Source organism: Ambystoma mexicanum, chromosome 5q (assembly GCF_040938575.1).
Source record: "Ambystoma mexicanum isolate Mex_15411 chromosome 5q, UKY_AmexF1_1, whole genome shotgun sequence".
NCBI classification, from domain to species: domain Eukaryota; kingdom Metazoa; phylum Chordata; class Amphibia; order Caudata; family Ambystomatidae; genus Ambystoma; species Ambystoma mexicanum.
In genome coordinates this window covers 1,328,233,683-1,328,256,495 of record NC_090933.1, presented here as the reverse complement: position 1 = coordinate 1,328,256,495, position 22,813 = coordinate 1,328,233,683, and the positions used below count along the sequence as shown (strand labels likewise).

The 22,813-nt window shown below is 48.2% G+C and overlaps 1 pseudogene; it reads right to left on the bottom strand.

The window, feature by feature from the left end:
• LOC138498530 (zinc finger protein 585A-like) overlaps positions 1-22,813 on the bottom strand; it is a 1,446,290-nt pseudogene that overhangs the window by 323,938 nt on the left and 1,099,539 nt on the right.

Sequence of the window (22,813 nt, the reverse complement as noted above, 5' to 3'; positions counted from 1 at the left end):
AACTCTAAGCACTCGGGTGAGGAGTTCATTCATAGTAACAGCGTGCTTATGGAAGGGTGCTGATAGAGAAGCTAATGAAGAGTGGCACTAACATTGCGGCTGGCCCACTTGTATGCAACCAGAGAACTTTTCATCAATAACCTATCCAACAGCATTATGAGCCCCTTGCAAAACCGCCAGGTACATATCAGTGATGGCAGGGGACAGAAACCAGGGAAAGGAGGGGACGAAAAGGGTTGGAGCCTAGGTTACACGCTCATTGCTTTTACCGCTCTCTCTCCTCCATGCAGGCAGTGCAATTCACAACCAAGGATTACAGACTACATGACGGGTTGATTCCGCCACAAGAAGGTTCAGCACATAGAAACCCATTTCTTTTGGGGGACCTGGGTGGAGGGGCTGTTTCATTCCATTGCTGCTATCCAGTCCCGCTTTGGAGTCTGTGTGCTATCATCACTTGTGCCTCTGCGTTCCCTGGGAAATATGTGACAACCCCGCAGGACCTCAGGTAAGGTGTTACAACTGATGGGCATGGAGAAAAAAAGAGCATCAGGCTTTTAGACATATAAAAGCTTTCAGCTTTTATAGATAAAAAATCTTTAGGCTTTTGGTAAACAACTTTTCTAAAGCTAGAAAAAAAACAGTTTCTAGGCGGAGGCAGGCAGTGCTATTTGTGATTCCTAAAGGAATGCCATCTGACTGGAGAGCAGAGCTCGAGGACGAGCATCGAGCTGGAACAACTTCCTCCATTATGGCCATAGGGGAGGGGTTAATATTCACACCTTTATTCTGCTTGGATTTTGAAGCTTTTGGAATAGAATGTTTGGGCTCTAGAGACCCAAAGCTTTTCTTTTTGCGAGAATTACTATATTTGACTGATCTGCACAGGGAAGTAATCCTACTTATGGTAATCAGCTCACTACCTATGGAACAATTTTATTCAGATTTGGCTTATGTTTGCATCATGGACAATTCCAATTGACACTACATTTTTTATGGCACAATTACCTTTTTTGATGCTTTTTGCTAAGTGACCATGATGTTTGGATAGGCGGTTTATCCAACTGGATTTTATATTTTAGAATGTATGGATCGTACAAACCACATACCTTTGAAAGGATGGCAGACAGAAAACGTAGAATAAAACCAATCCAGATTACCAATATAATCACTGCACCTCTTTGCAAATAACAACAAGGTTTATTATATGCAAAAAGGGTCTCAGACAGTTCCATAGAACGAACCTGACAAAGAGCTTGACTTATCTCAAGACGTTACACCTTATATAGCGGGAAAAACCCAAATTAACAATACTATGCTTAATAATGAGTACAACATAATCCCACCACCCTCATTAGCTACCATCTATAGAACAAGCTAATCGCCCACCCTGTAGTCCCATGACCGATTGGCCACATCCACGCTACCCCCATTTCCATAGACACATGGTTCCCTACATAGTCACTGCCGAACCCACATGTGTGATTGATGCGTCCTTATCGATAAGCTTGTAAACCTGGGGCCATCACATGATGTTCACCCTCCTGTTCTAGGCGCGATCAAAGAAACTTTGCGAGGCCAACCCTGCTTTTGATGAGACAGTAGGCTTCCTGATTAACCTAGATGCCATGGCGCACGCGAGCTGCACCTCCCAGTTTGTACAAAATGTATTGGCATCAACTCTGCTACTCCTGTGCCAAATCACAAGACTTTCCAGACACAGCTCCCTGCCCTTATCTCCTCACAACCCCAGGTGCCCATGGATGATGTGACAAGGGCACCTTTCTCGAGTCTGAATTTCAAGGATTTGTTTGCTTAAGTTGTGCGTCTAGGTGTAATTCAGATTCAAATTTGGCTTCTTCTTGACAGCACGTTCTACAGAATGAGTCCACGTCCTTCAAACCGAACTGGCCAAGCAGGTCACACGAACTGCAAAGAAGATTACTGGAAAAGCCAAGGTCTCTGCATGCTTCTGATGGGGTGTTCGTCCCAGGGTGGGTGCAGTAGTGTTCTAAATCATCGGCTGGCTCGTTGGCATTACACAGCCACGTGCACTAGTCTCATGAATTTGTCTTTCAAAGGGCACATCCCGGACTGCTCTTTTACCAACTAACATTCCGTTCCCATCACATCCAGACCCTGCAGTTGGATACAAATAGTGATTATCTGCGTACAATGAATGCCTCTGACCTCGGCTTCTCTGCTGGGGGAATGGAAAAAGGGCTTTGTTTTTGGAGCTGGTGTTACCGAGCAGCAGATCCACACCAAGTCCTGCATTCTCATCTGTTCATCGTGTGCTAGGCCTTAACATCCAAAATGGCGTTACTCCTATCACTTTTACCACACTGATCTCGTTTATGCCACACTACCCTACTGACTCCATCTTCCCCCATATTGCACATCAATACGTACTAATAATACAACAACTAAACACCAGCCTATAAAGGTGCCCTACCTATAACCGCTGCAACTGCAACTGCAACATAAATACATTTGTTGCTCTTACTGTGTTGCTATATGTGGGTATCTAAATGTATCGGACCTAACTAAGACAATGTATACACTGTCCATGGCACACCCTTCACTCTGCTCCTACACGGTGGATCACTTCTCAAACGGAACCTTTCTGCCTGGCTGGGACGCTGTATGTGTATTCAACACCATCCCAACACCTTCAAGAAGGACCCAGGCTCCAGCTCTCTTCTCCCTACTATCAGTGGACTGTAATGAGTATTAAGAGATAGTTTTACTGATTTTCAATATCACTTTGGGAAAGAGGAGAGGTATTGAGAATCCAGTTAATTTTATGAGGCCGTTTAGTAGGAATTGGGTGTAGTCAATTACTTTTATGGAGCTTTTATGTTTTTGAGATGGTTGACCCATCTTGAGTAGACCTACAGGGTAGACAAAGATAGCTGTAATTCCATTCATAACCTTTTGCATATGGAGTGTTTTTTGTGTAGTTACAATAATAGTGGCAATGTGTTTTTATTCCTTATTTCTCCTTATAAAATAATTTCACTTTACATGACAGCGCATCAAGTATTCATTATCGAGAATCGAGTCATAGGCATTGATGAATGTGTATTAAGTGTGGGGCGTCTATATAAAGTACTGCATATTGTCTTAATGTATATGGTGCAGGTTTTGATAAAGAATGGATTTGAACAGTAGACTCAATAAATTACATGACATTAGTAAATCAGTCCGGTGTAGATGGTGATACTGCACGGGTTTGTTGCCTACTCTCTCAGGTATATGCTTTTCTATACCTCTACCTCTATTCCTGCACAGTCCCTGCTGAGGGGAGGGGGTCTAGCACACTCCCATTGGGGTGGACGAAAGGTTCTGTGAGGTAGAGGTGATAAGAATCACGTCAGAAAGCCATCCCAGAAGTCGCATGAAGGGAACACCTGGGCCCATGGTTTCTAGAAAAGGTGAGCTCCTTTATCGTGTGCAGCCAAATCCAAAGGGCGATGGTAAGGATTGTCATCAAGTGCTGATCCATAGCACGTTTCAGAAAGAAGGGATGGAACCCGCGCATGTGCATAGCGGGTACCGGGTCTGGTTTCCCTGAATGGAGAAATGCCGGGCCCTCTGAGGTCAGAATGGCCCGGTATTTCCCATTCAGGGAACCCGGACCCGGTACCCGCTATGGGGGTAGCCATGCCGCCAAAAGCGGCATGGCCACCTCCGTACTCGGAATGAGGCCCCATGTCCTTTCCCGATTTCACAGACCCAGAGCCTTTCTCAACAAAAAGAAAATGCCTCATTGCTGAAATAAGAGGTCCCCTTTTGTCGGAGGTGTGATTCACGCTCTCGCTCAAACCATGGAAGTTGCATGGACACGACCCTCCCCCCTTGGTTGGTCAGAGATGCCATAGATATACAGGCCATAGGCCACATCGATTCAACCAATGGTGGGGAATAAGGGTTAGAAAGAAGTTGTAGATAGCCACAGGGAAATAGGGAAACTGGAAAGAGAGTTAGGGAAAGTACATTGGATAGGTATGGGAGAGTGCAAGGAAAGCACCACCTGCACACAAACCTAACTTGCTATCCCTAGACCATCTCTACAAGCATGTCACCTGATACTCTGAATGCATAACTCATACTCTTGTAATGATACTCTGAATCCCACCTGAACCAAATCACATCTTATACTCTCAGGACTCCAGCATACATGACATAAGTGGGGGAAGGGCAGCATGGGGAGCAGTGCTTCAGGTGTCAACTCTTCATTCTGCCAATTCTCCTTTTTGACATGTTTTAGTAGTTCATCGCCTCCATGGTAAAGCAGACGCTGCCCTCACCAACTAATCATGCATGATCCACGCCACATATGAGAAGCTTTTCTGAAAAGCATGTTCTGAATGACATGGGCCATGTTGGCATTCATGTGTCATGTCCCCATCCTAGATTTCTCCTCCTCCTCCGATATGTTCTAACACTCCACCCTGCTTAGCAGGCTGCCCGGCACCTGAGAGACCAATCCTCTTCGCCAGAGTCCCCAGTTAATGTTATGTTACATTGTCTTCCCATTGGGGTGGTCTCCAGGCGCTCACGTGGCTCTGCAAGAAAGAGCGTGGGGTGGGTTAGTGAGGGTAGAATGATAGGATAGATCCAGAACCAGGAGAAACTGGCGTGTGTGTGTTGGTATGCAGATGGATTGATTACGTGCACTGGTTGTTGTGGCCGTGAGGGTAAGGTCCAGTGTCTGGGTTGTTTGTTGTATGCAGGTGTTTGTTATTTTGGGTGATTGTTTTTGTTTGTTTCATGTGTAGCTTGGCTGGTAGCTTTGTTCATGCACACTGGCTTGATTTATCCATAAGGGGAAGGTCCAGTGTCAGGGATTGTTTGTTGCACCTGCAAACCAAAACCGTCAGCACTGTGAGAAACCTGATGGTCTTCTCACTTGTTCTCCCCCACAATCCTCCAGGGAAAGGCCATCGCTTTCGTATCCTGACCCTGGGGGCGGATATGTGAGGGAGGATCACCTAGGAGGAGGAGACTTAGGAGGAGGAACCCCTTTGTGGAGACGCAGTCTCCCCCATTTCCTTTTTTCCATGAACATGATGTTCCCCAAACTTTCATGGGCTATTTTAAATCCTGTTCTATCTCCCCTCCCCATTTCCAACAAACACTGGGAAGAAGAGGCGACTGAGTATAGTGAGGACTACCTCTGAGAAACACCTTAGGAAACAGAGGGAAGACTGCTACCAAGCACCACTAGGTTGTCCCACTAATGAAGCTAAGCAGGGTCAGGCAATCAATCACAACCATGCACACCTGACTTCACTTAACTGCCCAGCAAGGAATAAAAGGTGGGGGCAGAAAGAGCAAGTAGAGCGAGCTGGGGAGGCAGAGTGAACCACGAGAGCCAGAAAGTAGGGCAGTCTGGAGAGTTTAGACGAGAGCAGAGTGGTGAAGCGCTGGCCCGGTGTGCATGAGGGGCTGCAGTGTGGCTAGGGAGCAGTGTCTCCAGAGAGCCGGAGAAAGGCAAACTGCAGCCTGCTGTTCATGTCCCTCGAAGTGCTAGTTTCCCTGGGCTAGTTACTTAAAGTCTAGGTGGCCGAGAGGCAGGTGGTGAGATCCTGACCTTAGCCTCATCCCAGTGAGGACCCGCCAGCGATGCGCTGCTCAGGGTATGAAGAGACCCAGTGGTGTGCGTGTGGCTGTAGCAGGATAACTGTGCTGCAAGAGTGCCGAGCGGCACAAGAGGGAAACACAGTGAACTATATTTGAATCTCTCAAGATCGCTGAAAGGAAAAGATGCTTCGGCTGGGAACTAGCGAAGAGGGAGTTAAATCAAATGTTTGAAAGAAAGTCATTATGGGACTTGCCGCTTTGAGAAACAGCAAGATTGAAATTGGAACGAGACAGGGGCCCAAGAAGGAAGGCAAGCTGGAGGAGCAGCTCAGAGAAAGCTGCCAAGAACAGGGCCAGATAGAATGGTATGCCAAGGAGCTGACAGGCTGCAAGTTAAGGCATGAGAAAGCGTGGCGATGGAGCCGTGTCTCCAAGAAGTCGGGAGAGTTCAAAGAAGGGAGCCAACGAGCCGGCTAATCTCTTTCCTCCATGAGCCAGCAAACTGTTTGTTTCCTCCCCGGGGCAGCAGGGCAGCAAGGCCACCCAGGAGGGTCCGAGGGGTAGGTGGGTAAGACCCTGACCTCGACGAGTTGAAAAGAGAAGGATGCGCGAAAGCAATCACAGCCGGTGAGTTCCAATAAAGGGAGAGCCTGGTTTGTGATATGCGCGATTGTGGAAAGCTATAGTGTTGCACACAAGGCTACGCGTTGAAGGTAAAGCTTGTCAGAATTCTTCCTCACAAACTTGACCCCGTAGAGGAAGAATTCTTTCTATCAATATTCCTCTCTGAATGTACAAAGGAACATCCAGAAAGATTGATTAATCGAAAGACTGGAATCCTTGGAGACCTCGTGGCTGTGAAGAAAGATAAATTAATTAATTACGTGAATTCTATAGCAAAAATTACGAGCAAGATATCTATTACACTAACCCCTATGTATTGGGGTGACCCACTTCCCTGAACAAAAAGGAAATAAGAATGAAGCACAAGTTACCGTACCACAATAGTTCCACTAGATCTCTCCCACGGTGCAGCTGAGGCTGAGTCCGGGTCTAGGTCTTCAACGAATCCTACGGGGTGGCTAGAATGGGAAACACAACACTCCCACGTAGCAGCGGAGGCTGGCAGGATCCCACGGTGCAGCTGAGGCTGAGAACTCCTAATCCCACGATGCAGCGGAGGCTGATACTATTCCGCGGTGCAGCAGCGGCTGAACCACTCCAAGCCTGCAAGGAAGCGAGGTTGAGAAAGTTATCGTTACAAAGAGTATGTGGAAGTCACAAAAGTGAGTGTACAGAAAGGAACTTAAACACGGAAAATCCGAAAAGGCGTCAAAAACAAGGGGGTCAAGAACAGCAAGCCAAAATCCAGTCCGAATCAAAAACACAAGCGGGCGGCGGCAGAACCAGGGAGCAGACAAGTAGCGAGTCCAGGGACGAGTGCCGTCAGTCGAAAAAACCAGAAGTTCCAGGTACCAAGACAGACTAGGGAAATCCAAAATGCAGGTCCGAGAAAACGTAAGCAGAATCACAACAAGGCAAAAATCGAAGCAGTAAACCAAAAAGAGCTCAATCAGAAGCACTGAATTTAGGACAGGGCGGAGTTTAAGAAGAGGAAGTCATGTGACTAGTGTTTGCTTTCTGAACGCCGACTCCCTCCCCTTGACAACGGCTTCCACCGTTGCCAAGGTAACTTCCAAGCCCTTCTACATGAATCAGGTCGGAAATGCAGGATTCTTTTGCTGCATTTCCGTCTTACGTTAGGTTTAGCGAGACTCTTGGTGAATCGCGGATTTCTTGAAACCCGTCTCGAGTCCCGTGGCGTGACAAAGCTATTAAACTGAAAGCTTGAATGTATTTGGCCGGTGAGGAAGCCGATTAGTGTGATGCTGGAAAGGCATTGGAGGGACAGGGCCTCCCTGTCCTTGTCCTGTAGTCCTTTTTCATTTGTGTTCTGTATTATTTTCTGCCCAGGAGTCCATGTGGGACTCCTGGCAGTGCAGCTCTTCCAATTTTTGGTTTGGTGTACAGACCCATGGGATACATTTATGGCACCCATGGGTGGGGGTACGACCCTGTGCCCCTAGTGTGTTTTTGGGCACCTGTGTGTGGCCCACACAGCACGGTATGGGCTGGTGGCAACTCCATGCTGAATTTGACAGGTGTGCCGAGTATCCTCCATTTTGGGAATACCCAGGCCCTGCCATTGAAATCAGTTGATTCCTGATAGGAAACAAGATGGCCCCTGTGGCTTCTTGCTTTCTATTGCCTGTTACCTTGTTTTCCCAAAGACCTGGGAAGCCCTGACTGTCCCTTCCCCCTGACTGGCTGTTGGGTGGAAGTTCCATATATGGTATTGTAGTGAAGTCCCGGCCAGACTGGCTGGAGCCTTCCCAGTGACTGTATGTTGTGGGTACACCCTGTGGGTGGGACCTGGATGAATGGAGTGTGTGAACAATATGCACTTCTTGTTGTGGATGTCTGGTTTCTGGTATGAAACGCAATGACAGACAGCTCTGCCCGAAACTGATATGAATGCAGTGTGTAGTGTTGAATGGCTGGGTACTTGTCCCCATACACTTTCCTTGTTGTGAGTGTCTGAGAGGGAGGAGAATGGCCTGAATGCACTGTATGCCCGATTGGCTGACTGACTGTTGAATGCCCTTCTGAGTGATTGGGTGCCTGAGTGTGACCCATCAGAATCAATGGGAGAACAACAACCTGCGCTGCGCCTTGAACATACCGCGCTCGAGCCATATCTCGTCCTCCAGACACAACTCTCACTGGTTACCAGTACGTGACAGAATCAAACTTCGCACACTTGTCATTACACAAAAATGCCTGGCCAACATAGCTCCACAAAATCTATCAGACAAATTCTCAAGACACCGATCCACCAGACCAACCAGATCTACCTACCTGCACTGCCTCAATATACCTAAGTTTAAATTGAAAATGGCAGGGGGAAATAGAGTTTCCCAGTGCTGGCGCCAAATGCTGGAACTCCCTCCCAACAGCAATCAGAGGCGAACCCTCTTTCTGGGCCTTCAGAGCTAAAGTAAAAGAATGGCTCTTCGCCTAACTACTTCGATCACTATGTACTCAGTACTGTTACTCGTCTGTCTCATCCCCATTTTGCCGATTATTGTCATCACCCTGACCACATATAACCTGGCCCTAAGAACTATTTAATACACTTGGCCTCATTACGAGTTTGGAGGTAGCCATGGTGATATTAGCACCATGCCTGCCTCCAATACCGGTACCGACTTCTACCTGGTTCAATGGGGACTTACCGGTGTAGTCAGACCTTTGCGGGACCGGTTAGTACAAGTCCCCATTGAAAAAGGCAGTCCCCATTCCCATTTCAGCCCCCATAGGGCTCAATGGGAATGAGGAGGGAGCTAATAACGGTACCGCAATTTGCGATACTGCTATGCAGAATCCTGTGCAGTGCCCTTAGGGACCACTACACACAATTAAGACTACAGGTGGCAATACAATTTTACCTTTGGTACAAGCCTGTACTACTATGTTAAAGTGGTAGCAGTAGCAGAGCAGCCAGGCTTATCTCAAGAGTATATGAGCAGTGGAAGGGATTACACAAAGGGACCACAATTACTGTGACTCAAGCAAACACTGACTCAAGGTTTCAGGTAAAAAAATATAAGTACATTTATTTTAAAACCATTCATTATCAACACAACACTTCTATTAAATTTAAAACCACATGTTAAATACACTACAACTGACCAATTCACTTTGCACGGTATGAATCAAGGTAAGTACCCTGTGTTTGAGAGAACCGGTGTTGCGGAACAAGACGAGTTACCGTGAATACGATTGCGATCACTTTTTGACTGTTCGGTCTACTAAATAAATGCGTATCCGTGGCAAGAAATGCTACCGGGGCAAAAACACACTTAGCGCACCTGAGATACCCAGAGAGAGTTGGGGGCAAAAATCATAGGCAATATGTTAGTTAGGCAAACAGAATCGAAGAACACTCATGGACAGAAATGCAAGAGTCAAGAGGCCGGAGTCAGTGTCAAGTGGAACCGGGTTCCTGTGTAGAGGATCACACGTCGGATAGTTTGCGATTCAAAGTTGCCAAGAGTACTTTAGATATTGTCAAATGTTCGGAAGCAAAAGTTATAAGAAGGAGGGAAAAATAAGGGCAAGCCTTATAAGCGAGAAAGAAGGACACAGTACCTTTTCAAAGAAGAAGCTGATGCCAAGGCAGTTGTTCCTGGTAGTTTCCTGTAGACCCACGATTCCTGGTTTCGGCACGAAGAAGGACGATGAAGGGGGTCTACACCACACAGGGATGAGGCCAGCAGCAGCGACGATGAATAAAAGGTGCGCTCCTTAAAAACAGGAGAGGCTCTTCAGGTGGCTATCAGGACCATGACAGCAGTGTGCAGCGATTTCGATCACGAAGGGGGCCTCTGGCTGAAGAAGATGAGCTGGTTTTCCCCACCAGGTTCAAGGGAAGAAGACTCTGGACTGGATCTTCTCTTAGTGGTTGATGGGTAGATAGCTCAGGACTGCAGCAGGGCTTCACCGGGACGGGATAGTTGCAGCAGTCGACCTCTCCTCCGATTCTCTTCGGTTCCCTGTAGTTCCAGTGGCGATTCTCTGACTTCCAGCCCAAGAGACCTGCCTTTTATGTGAAAATCCCCCATTCACACAGCCTGGCTGTCAATCACCCAGCAGGGGGGTTGTCCAGCCCGGACAACCACCTCAGCCAATCATGAAAAAGGGTGACTTGGGTTTCCTAGGATACCCTGTGCAGGGGGCGACTACACCCCTCCCTCACATTCAGCCCACCTAGACACCCAGGCGCCTTGAGGAGGGCTTCTTAGCAGAAGCCCGCCAAAAGACAGTGAATAAAGAAGGCAAACCTGGTTTGCCACACAAAGTAAAACATAAGAAGGAGTTTAACAAAAAGAAATGGTGAATAAACCGCACTGGAGCCAAAAGAAAAAGTATTTGGTCAAGCGGGTTTAAGTTCGAGGCTAATATAATAGCCTACAATATTACCACGGTTATATAAGATAACCGCGGTAGAAAATATGGGTAGATACCACTGCCACCAGCCATGTCTAAATATTAAAAGTGCGAAACAATGCTCCAGGAGGTACAGATAAAAAGGGCTAAGAGTTAACCCTTCCAGTACTCCATGTAAGATGGGGTGTACTGGATCGGTGGTTAATTTGACTAAGTAAAGTTAATGGTAACTTTACCCTTTTCTGAGGGACAGTAGTCAGCCTCAGAAATGGAGTCGATGGGAAGTCTGAACGACATCCCTGTGTCGCTTCACTGAAGGTGCTGGGTGACACACAAGAGAAGGGGGCTACTGAAGTGGTGTACTCCAGAGTCCACAATCACCAACAACAGGTGAAAACACATAGCAAAACACAAGTAAGAGTGGGGAAAAAGCTCACACTCTTACCCAGTGGAAAGAAATAACTCCAGAGATCCAGCAAAGCTGCTGGGGGACTCACTGGGTAAGGGAAATTAGCCATAAAATGAGAATTCTCCCTAACAGCTACTGTTATTTGCTCTCTGGTCCTTTTGCAGCTCCCGCTAAGGGCGCCTGGTAAAACCAGGTGCCCATAGCCGGACCCGCTAAGGGACCTCAGAATAGGGCGCAAAGGGATTACCGGCCCCGATGTCCTTAACGGTGCCCGGTATCCCTTTGCGCCCTACTCGGAATGAGGCCCACTGTCTCTGTAACTGTTTAATATACTGAATCATGCTGCTGTTAGCAACAGTATCTGCAGCGTCTGAGCTGTGAGGACTTGATGAGAGCTAAGGCCTCATTATAAGTATGGTGGTACAGTAACAACGGTGCCAGTAAGCTACTAGCACCGTTGCTACCGTACCGCCATACTACGAGCTGTGCTCGCGGGTGCCTGTCAGCCTGCCAAGTCTGACATGGCGGGCAGAGCGGCACCCGCGAGCACAGCATGTCAGATGCACCGGTGCATCCGACGTCCCCATTCACATTGAGCCCTATGGGGCTCCAATGGGAATGGGGACTGACATTTACCAGCACCCGGAAATGGAGGACTTACCGGATTCGTCAAAGTCGGAATAACCCGGTAATTCCTCATTGACGGGTGCCAGAACTTTTCACAAGTTTGACAGCTTTACCGGCAAGGCTACCGCCAAACTTATAATGAGGCCCCTATGCCCAGTTGAGGGAGCTTCCCTCCCAGGGCAAGGTGTGGGCGAGTGCTTCAAAGTGGGTTTTCATCAGGAATGCACAAGGGATGCTAGCCAATAGGGGATCCTAACACCTAACAATGCCATTTGGTCATTATTTTCAATAACTGGAGACAAGAAGGGATACAGATGATTCAGGAGCCTGTAATACTCTGATCACCTGAATCTCTAACCGTTCACGAACGCGTGTACGCAGGCATGTCACTGTCCTTGACTCACCTCCCTTCACAAGCATGAAAAAGGGGCTTCCTTTTCAGTCACCCCTTGCTGAGGCGCCTCTAGTGGGTGGACAGGCAAGGGGAGTGTGGGTCTGTCATACTTCCGCACTCCATACCATCCTTTCCATCGACTACCTCTTGTTCTCAATTCCTCTCCCGAATGCTCCCTCATTCATACTTAGACACGAAACAACACCCAGATAGATGGCCAAGTGCAGATCTGGCGTTCCGTTGCTCCCCTGGTGATCTGGAAGGAGAACAACCAACACTACTTGTAGCTACCAATGTGCCTATTTAATTCACTTGTAGACCTCCACTTCTCCACCCCTATAGCAAAGTGCTGGGATCCACCATACAGGTCCAATAGCAAATTACTAATTAATAGGAAGGCACAGAGGAATGTATTAACATAAAATAATACGTGTATTTGTAGAGTGCTGCTCCCCCCTCCCCCCGCTCTCCCACTGGTGCATTTTGGTGTTATAGACAGAAGCTAACAGATGGTCATTGTTACACAACTCAGCGGAACCCATTCTGTTAATCTTGGATGGATGAAGGGCTGGGTGGACCAGTGACTATAAGCACACACACACACATTAGTCCACTGAACCACATACATGGACACTAAACCTGGATCAGGACACCACTTCCAGGATGAGGCAGGGGGGAGAAATGGAGACAAGACAGGAGAGAAGGGTGCATGAAGGGTTCAGGAACACAGGGAGGGAGACAGGCTATCTCAGAAGCATAGAGCAACCTGTGCAGAGAAACAAACTATAATAATTATTTACCTTTTGGTGCCTGTGCTTCTTACGTTGTGCAGAGTAGGATGACGCAATAGTGTGTTTAGATCTAGAAATGGAAGACAATCTTACGTTATTAATTAAATACTACAAACACAAGACATCTCCTCTCCCTGCCCAGTAATGCATCCTCCATCACATACACAGAAGACAGGATTAACTGGAGGTTTATGAAGAACAAGCAGAGACAACTTAACACTTGGCCAAAAAAGAGGATTGCTTTCTCACCAAAGGGAATAGTCGCTGGTCACTCACCTACAGAAAATGATTCCCCAATTATTCCTTAAAAGATTGTGAAGGATTTAGTGGTTAAAATGTTTTTTTTTTTTAAATGTGTGAAAACTGTGTTCCCTCACCCTGCCTCCATTTCTGCCCACTGCCCCATACTCATGGGTCCTTCCTTTCCTCCACTGCGCCCTGCAACATTGTGTATTACAACAGTTCTAGTAAAACTGAAGAAAACAACGAAAGAAAATTGATTTAAATGAATACCGTTAGTTTGTCATTGTCCCATTCAGCCTGCACCTTCATGCAGCCTCCCCTTCACTGTTCACATCTCTTAAAGAACATGCCTAGCCACATGCACCCCCCTCCCCGACCCCCTCCCATTACATGCAAACAAGATCCCACAACCATTCACAGGCAGATCCAGATCACTGTCAAACTGGGCTTCTTGGCCGTTTGGGAACAGGTTTTACATCCGAGTCTATTGAAATAAAGTATCCCTTTCGAACACGTGCGAGATAGAGCAGTGCAAAGCTACACTGGCTTGATATCGGGAAGGCCCAGGTTCGAGTCCCCAGTAGGGATGACTTTGAAAACAAAGTATACGGTTTTTTTTTTAAAAAAAAAAAAAGGGGGACATCGTGCTCTTTAGTTCCCGTGCGCTTACACCGCTGGATGTATTTCACATTTGATAACGTCATATTTGATATCCCAGGAAGACAAAAAAAGACCACATACCACGCTTTGGATCTCGGAGAGTAACTGCAGATTGGCTGAGATAAAGATCAGCATCAGCAAATCCAGGCCGCCAAACTAAAGAACAGACATGCGCAATGTAGAGATATGGATCCCGAGAGCATGCGCAGTACCAACATACTGATCCTTAGAGCATGCGCCTTGCTGAGATACTGATCCTCTGAGCATACACACTGCCGAGATACTAATTCTCCGAGCATGCGCAGGGTTGAAACACGGATCCGTAGAGCATGTGCTGTGCTGATATACGGCTCCAAGGAACATGCGCAGTAAAAGCATGCGGTGCTGGGCATGCGTACATCATGGAAAAAACTGCGCATGCTCAAGTATCAAGACCTATGCAGAGGTGTAAACTTGCCGGGCGCTGAGAAAGCAAAAGCAAGTACTGGGCCCTGAGAGAGAATCACCAAAGTACAGGCAGGAAGAGGAACAAACTGCGCATGCTCAAGTGTCAGACATGGGGACATGGGAGATGGGTAGACCTCTACTTCACTGACAAAGAGGAAGTAACAACTCCCGATCCCTTTTCTATGATTACTTTTTTGCACCTGGTGCTCCCCATCATCCGCGCCTGCCCTGGGAATACAACCTCAATGGCTCACTTTAGGCAGCCACCAGGGTCGGACTGGGGCATAAAACTGGCTTGGGAACCAATGAAAAAGTGGCACACAGCTGCAAATGACAATTCATTCTTTTTGTGACAGGCTGTTTGAATAGTACCCAATCGCTGGGACGGGGGTGTTCAATGATTTAAAGGATATTCAGCAACACTGGTCAAAACTAGTAGTTGCATAAAAAAGCAACTCATCAAAGGGGCGCACTTTGACCAAAAAAACAGTCCCACACTACATTTAGCGTTTTTGCAAAGTTCTTCAGTCACAATGTAATGAAACCTGTTTGATTTGTATAGCAGTGATTTATTGGCATTGGGGTGGAATTACTTAACTGTGAGGTGTAGTTTGGAAGTGGCGTGCATGCCAAGCCTGGGGGGCGCATTGTAGTGTTTCGCCCTGGGCACCAAATGGACTAGTAACTGCTCTGGGTGGATGGGCTCCTTTTTGCCTCCCTGGAACCTCACATGATACATTTTTAAATGTGAAATATGTCTTATAAGGATTAATTGGGGTTCGTTTACTATAGGTGAGTGACCGGCGACCATTCCTATTTTATTGTTCTTCATAAACCTGCTGCCCTCTATGCTTGAGCGCTTTGAAACACTTGTGTTGTGTATAGGCGCTATATAAATAAAAATTACCATAACATTGTCATTCTTGACGTTCCTCAGCCACCCTGTGCTTCTCTGTTTTGTTCTTTTCCTCTTCTTGCACCTTCTTGCACAAAATCTGACAGCCTAACCTGTCATTTTTTCCTACCCATCAGAAAATCCTACCAAGAGCAGGCATTGGGCAACCCACCCAGGGGTAGGAAAAAGTGACGGGGTAGGAAAATCTGACAGCCTAACCTGTCATTTTTTGCTACCCATCAGAAAATCCTACCAAAAGCAGGCATTGGGCAAACCACCCAGAGGTAGGAAAAAGTGACGGGGTAGGAAAATCTGACAGCCTAACCTGTCCTTTTTTGCTACCCATCATAAAATCATACCAAGAGCAGGCATTGGGCAACCCACCCAGGGGTAGGAAAATCTGACAGCCTGACCTGTCATTATTTGCTACCCATCAGAAAATCATACCGAGAGCAGGCATTGGGCAACCCACCCAGAGGTAGGAAAAAGTGACGGGGTAGGAAAATCTGACAGCCTGACCTGTCATTTTTTCCTACCCGTCAAAAAATCCTACAGAGAGCAGGCATTGGGCAACCCACCCAGGGGTAGCAAAAAGTGACGGGGTAGAAAAATCTGACAGCCCGACCTGTCATTTTTTGCTACCCGTCAGAAAATCCTATCGAGAGCAGGCATTGGGCAACCCACTCAGGGGTAGGAAAAAATGATCAGGTAGGAAAATCTGACAGCCCGAACTGTCCTTTTTTCCTACCCGTCAGAAAATCCTACCGAGACCAGGCATTGGGAAACCCACCCAGGGGTAGGAAAAAGTGACGAGGTAGGAAAATCTGACAGCCTAACCTGTCATTTTTTGCTACCCATCAAAAAATCATACCGAGAGCAGGCATTGGGCAACCCACCCAGAGGTAGGAAAAAGTGACAGGATAGGAAAATCTGACAGCCTGACCTGTCATTTTTTCCTACCCGTCAGAAAATCCTACTGAGAGCAGGCATTGGGAAACCCACCCAGGGGTAGGAAAAAGTAACAGGGTACGAAAATCTGACAGCCTGACCTGTCATTTTTTCCTACCCGTCAAAAAATCCTACAGAGAGCAGGCATTGGGCAACCCACCCAGGGGTAGGAAAAACGTGACGGGGTAGGAAAATCTGACAGCCTGACCTGTCGTTTTTTCCTACCCGTCAGAAAATCACACCGAGAGCAGGCATTGGGCAAGCCCCCCAGGGGTAGGAAAAAGTGACGGGGTAGAAAAATCTGACAGCCTGACCTGTCATTTTTTCCTACCCATGAGAAAATCCTCCCGAGAGCAGGCATTTGCCCTTGTACCAGTAAAGTGGGGTAAGTGGTTATGGAAACAATTCCTCTTTTTTCAGTTTGATGACATACCCAAGTGGATTGAAACCTCTCCCGATGCAAACTCCTCACGGAGCTCGGTGGATGTTTTCGAATGGCCAGCCAGCGTGTGTGCCGAGGGGGCAATGTTCAAGGCGCTTTAGGAAGTAGCAGCCTATAGAGAGATGGTGCTTAAAGAGTCGCGGACTGAGACCCTGTGAGTTCCCGGTGGTATGCTGTCACACCTGGGTGGGGTGCAAAGGGCCCTCTTACGGCAGCCCAAACATTGATGTGCTTTCTTCAAAGAGGCGTTTTATTTGCAGGTAATTTCTTAATGGGCGGGCATGTTAATGGCAAAATGAGGAAAGCAGATTATTGTGTAAATATAGACTAGGGTGTGAGAAAATCACCCCTCCAACAAAAGGGCCCTGCCTCTCTGACTTTCGATCCTCGATCCCCGGCCCAGCCCAGATCCCCCATGAATGAGGGTCTTGTGGAACGCCAGGATCCCCCTCCCTTCTCCCTGGCATCAGCAGGCTTTGCCCTGCCTGCCTCATGTTACTGCTGGGGGAGATGGCTCATCCGGGCAGCACTGAGCCTTGACCACATCAAGCAAGATCTAAGGTGGGGGCACACCCTCACCCACGCCCTGGGCCGGTGTAAAATGGCTGAGGTGTGTAGACACTGCCCCGAGCGCCCCCTCCCCTGCCCCTATTGCTTTCCTCTGTACAAAGATGCCTCTGCTATTTCGGCAGCCCTGCTCCCACTATTTAACTATAAGTCATGACTGAGCATGCGCACGCACAGCACACTTTATTTTCTATTCATTTTTGCAGTTACATAGCGCTACAGGCTTCTGAGCGCTGCTCATTACCAACAGAGTATGGTGCTCATTTATCGACCTCAGCAGGTTAAACATCAAAGCTTTCTCTGAATACGGAACATGATGGAAGAAACCCGGGCATGTACTGCAGTGTGGGCGGGGTGGGGGGGAACAGATGGATGCGAGCACATGCGCATGTGTGAAGGAGCCCGGGGGGGGGCATGTCTGCATACAGACTGGTGCAGCAGAGGTCCACTAATGGCAGCGTTCTCTCTGGCCATCTTATGGTCACAGTAAAAAGAGCTTCATGGGGGGCAAGAGTGGCTGGGGGTGGGTGGGGGGGACACAAACATCACAGAGGCAACATGCCCTGGTCTTTCTACAGCAGAATTCCAACCATGGAAGTGACATTGGAATAAGTTGCCATAAGTAAGCAAAATGGGAAACAAAAGCAGATGTAAGTTATTTAAGAACAAACTTACCTGGAAAGGCAGCAGCAGTACTACTCAGGGACCCTACACCTTTCACCGTTCAAGTCAGCAAACAAAGAGGGCTACTACTCCCCAAACCTGTGCATATAAGCATTTCCCGGCCTCCCACTATCCAGCCTTGCCTCTGGACAGCCCCTCACACCTTGCCCCAGTATTCAGCCAATGTCCTTCTGCCTCCTGCCATCCTCTTCACCCCAGCATGCCCTCCCTTTTATCACACTCCCCCATTTGCCAGGTGCCCCTTCCCCTTGGAGCTGCCTGTATTCCTTCCTCCCAAGCCGGTGAATCTCCATGGCTGGTGGGGGGATCACCACTAGGTGTTAGGTGTGGGGGCCACCAAGAGGCCAATGTGGACAGGTCTGCATACAGACTGGTGCAGCAGAGGTCCACTGCACACTTTTAGTATTCATTTCTGCATTTACATAGCGCTACAGCCGTCTGCATTTTGGAGCTCGTAGTATTTATTATATGTCAAATTTAATATGGATCTCCAAGTTCCAGAGTGCAACACGCGGTTGGCTCAAATTATAGGATCGTCCTACCATTTCATACACCATGAGGAGAAACTGTACGATTTGGTCACAGAACAAGTGTGTTGATAATTGTCCAGTAATCAGGGTATCTGCAAAAAGAAAGATGTTTTTGGAGGGGACACCATTGTGTTACCTGACTGGCATACTTTTGTGTTCTTCGCTTGAGTTTGAGCCGGGATCATGACCTAATCCGTTGAACGTTAAATAATGAACAATGTGCGCATAACTTTTAGTTTCCTCTCAAGGGCAAAATAGCTCTGGGAGCTAATGCACTCCCTACACGCGATCAGCTAGCAACCACCTGGTCGTGCATTCACATCATGTCAGGGTGCACAATGCTCAACTCTTCTTAATTCATTCCATTTCATTACAACTGTTAGGATGCCCAGTGCCTGTCACAACAATTCTTAATTAACATCATGCTTCATTGCACCCAGAGTTTGCATTCTATCTATGCTGTGCCCTGTCTACTGGCGCTGAAATCGCTTGCACATCAGTCTCCTGCCTCTGTTTACTGCCCTAAATTCCTTTACCTTGTGCCTTAACCATTGGACAACCTACACCATTCACCACGAGGTGTTTGAGACATGCTTGACCTACGGTTCGGGAGGCGCTGTGCAATGTTTTATGTGCTTCCTTATGTGGGTACCCCACCAAATGCATTCTGGTATCTGTGGTCCGGAGCTAACTATCGCAGTAAACAGACGTTGGGTCAGTGCTGTTCTGTGCTGTGCCAGGATTGGTGGAGGCTATGCTGGGGTACACATATAAATATAAAAAAAATCAGGATGAGAGATCCTACAAGCAGTTGTGTGGTTCTGAACATGTAAATTTATTTCAAACACACACGTTTTTTTTGGAACAAATTTTCAATTATTTTACAGAACTTTCGATAAGCACGAAATTCAGTTGACACCGGACAGATTGTGATTATAAACAGTGGAAATACAGGATAGATATCAACCTCTATAGTGTAGAGGTAAGAATCCACACAAGGGCACAGTCACATATGATAGTAGGATGAACCTACAGTTGAAGCAAGGTGCACCCGGGACTGCAAGTAGTCCAGGGTATGACTAACACAGAGTGGACACAACAAAATCTACAGAACATACTCAGAGGGGAGTTTTTGCAGTTGTGTCACAGGGGATCGACACAGGTGTGTTTTGGCCACGTGGGGCTGGATTGGAGCCTGTCTGGGTTTTGGCCTTCATCAGGATTGTCACCAGTTGTGCTTGTCCATAAAATCTGTGTGTGAGATAAAGGCTTGTCAGGATCTCGGGGTGTAGTTCAATGATTTAAGAATTAATAAATAATGGCTCAGTGGTGCCACGATGATACATCAAAGAAGTGTATCAATGCACAGCTTACCTGCTGCTGCATTAGCAGTTGGATGCTGTGTTTGGACAATCCTCAATAGTGTTTGGATTGTGGGTGCGAAATGCACTTCAGGTGAGCCATGGATTCCTGATGGCTGGGTTTGTCTCAGGATCCTGTGGGCTGGAAGAGGGCCTGGATGGGTCCCAAATCTAAGATAAAAGCACGGACCATAAGGTGTCAGTGCTGTACAACAAGTTGGTGACTCCTTGTGTGATGGTTCCAGTTTTTAAATGGGAGGAACCACGAGGGGTTAGTCTTGTCCATCGAACAAGCGGACCCAGTGGTGGGTGCTTGTGATGGTCAATGGCGTAATCGCTAGACGTGGTGTACGTGGAGCGACATCTGGCTGGATTGGAAGTGCTCGTAGTGGCACAGCACGTGGGAACCACCCTGTTGGGTAGTCTCAACAGGGCGAGGGATGAGTGTTTGCCCGTGGAGAGTGCGGTGCCGTTGTGCCATTTATGCTGTGAGGCGACTAGCGCCAAAATGTTAGAGCAGTTGTCAGAGAGTGGGCTAGGTGATGGAGTATGGCCCATAAACTATTTTATTTTACACGCGATGGAGTAAGGCCCATAAAATCTATACAGAAGTGTTTACATACACCGTGCGTGTCTACAAAGGTGGATGAGTTACTATTGACACAACTGCCAGTATCAAAGATTAGCGTGCAAGGTCAAACTAGACGGTAAGTCTGCTGCCATGGGAAAAGAGAAAAACGTGTGAGCACAAGTCCATAGTCTAAAACTTACCGTGGATCGGATGGTACAAACGTTACCATGGAGTCCACAGCCTGGAATGGTAGCTGTGATGAGCAAACCCTGTGGGAATGGCCGGCCAATGGGGTCCCAAGGGCGTGTCCCTCGTCCAATCCCCGTGCTTATGCAGGCATAGACAAGAGGCACAGGAGATGATTAAATAAGAGAGTTAGAGTGTTGTGGCCTTAAAGGACGACAGGACGCTGCAGTGGGCTTTAACTGTCTTTATTACAAGACAAACAGCTGGGCATAAACTTGGTATGCTGCAACGGGGGAACTACTCACAGTTCAGTTCAGGGCCCTACCAGTTGCATCACTGGTGGCAAGATGTGCACAAAGATGGCACACTGCAAGCTTCCAGGACTCCCATGTGGCCTCATATGGCTTTGGAGTTATGCCCTGGAAGCTGGTGTCAATAGGCTCTTCAGGGCCTCAGTTCCGATGGCTCCTCATCAGGAGCAGCGCTCTCAGTCGACCTCCTGGTCTGGCGCTTCGCCAACTCTGGCGGGAACATTGTCTCGCGGAGCATGGGCTCACAAGATCTCGTCAAGTCCAGATCTCGCGAGACCACGCTCCCGCGATCACGTGACGTTCCCACACACCTCCTTTACTGGGAAAAAGGATGGATGGTCATTCCATGACAAAGTCTGCAAACTTGCTGGGTCTCCTTCTCTCTCTCTGTGGTCTACTCCGATCTGGACATGGGGCAGGACTGCGGGAACGCTCTTGAAGGGGTGCAGGTGATTTGGGTTCTCCTTGGCTTGCTCTTCGCTGTGACTCCCTGAGTGGGGTTGAAGAGTTGGGGCTAGAGAACTCGCTGCCGTGGTGTGACTCTGAGTTACCTCTTTCTGAGAGGTGAGAGTTTTCAGATGTCTCCTGGTGGTCTTGATCTTCTCCGGCTTCCCAGTGTGGCTGTTCAAGGGATCCTTTCCTGCGGTACATGGCCACCCTTTCTAGATTCCATTTCCTTCCGTTGCTGGTGCAAATGTGGTTTGACCCTTTCTCCAGGACTTCTATGGGACTGCTGTATCTGGAGCCAGTCGAAGTGTCTTTGTGGGGAAGGCGTATCTTTACTAGGTCGCCTTTGTTAACTACTGTGTGGTGAGCGGCTCGACGCAAGTCCCCTTGAGTCTTCATGGCTTCTTTGTTACGCTGCATGCGGAAAGCTACGTCTTCCATGTCCCCTTCTTCGTAGGCCCTCACTGGTGGAGCCACGATGGTACCAGCGTGGATGCTGCCCTTCTCCCCCTTAGCAGATGGAATGGCGAAACACCCGTGACGGCGTTGAGGGTGATACGGTGGGCTGCTACAGCTTCCTTGACTGTCTTGTACGGGTCTAGGCCCAAGGCATGCGCCAGTTGCAGCGCCTCTTTGATGAAGCGGTTTGCCCGTTCAACCAGGCCATTGGCCTGTGGGTGGTAAAGACTTGCTCTCCGCTGTCGAATGTTGTTGAGTTTGATGAATTTCTCCATTTCTCAAGAGACCAGCAGGACTCCGTTGTCCGTGACGAGTTCTTCTGGTAGGCCTTCCCGCTGGAATACGGCGGTGAGTGCTTCGATGACTGTGCTTGTGGTGATGTCTGCGGTGAAGTCAACCTCGGCCCATTTGGAGAAATAGTCGACCATGACTATCCCGTATTTGTGTTCTGGGGGCATGTTGTCCAAAGGCCCAATGAAATCCAAACCTAGTTTGCACCACACCCCCTTGGGGACTTCGGTGGGCAGCATGGGAGCTTGCCTCATGGCTAGGCGCTTGTCACTGTTGGTGGACTCATGGCACCTTTCGACCATTTGTCGTATGTCCTGGTCCATGCCCGGCCACCAGTAGGCGTTGCGTATCCTGCGTCTGGTCATGTTGCACCCCAGATGGCCTGCGTGTGCTCTGCACAGTATCACTTTGCGGATTCCGCTGGGCGGGATGACTTGATCGCCTCTGAGAATGAGACCGTTTCTAGGTGGTGATTTCCTTGTTCACCGTCCAGTAAGGAGGAAGGCCTTCGGGGATCGCTCTCTCGTCGGGCCACCCTTCGCGAACCCAGACACCTACGCGCCGTAGGCCGTCATCCTGCTCGAATTCCTCCTGCCAGTGGTGCTCACTCAGGTCCATGTACTCGCCGTTACTCAAGTCACTGATGGAGGCTACGACACACTCATCTTCCAAGAATGTGGTACCAGGGGCATTTTGGTCCAGGAGCCTGGACATGCAGTCCGCTTGTGCATCTTTCCAACCCGCAATGTGCACTATCTCGTATGTATATTCTTGAAGCTTTGCGGCTATCCTGGCCAGCCTCGGGGTGGCGGTCTTGGTACCGCCCGGGCTCAGCATGTGAATGAGGGGTTTGTGGTCGGTGACCAACCTGAATCTCGTGCCCCAAACATAAAATCTGAAGTATTTGACGGCCCAGGCACATGCCAACATTTCTTTCTCAACGGTGGAGTA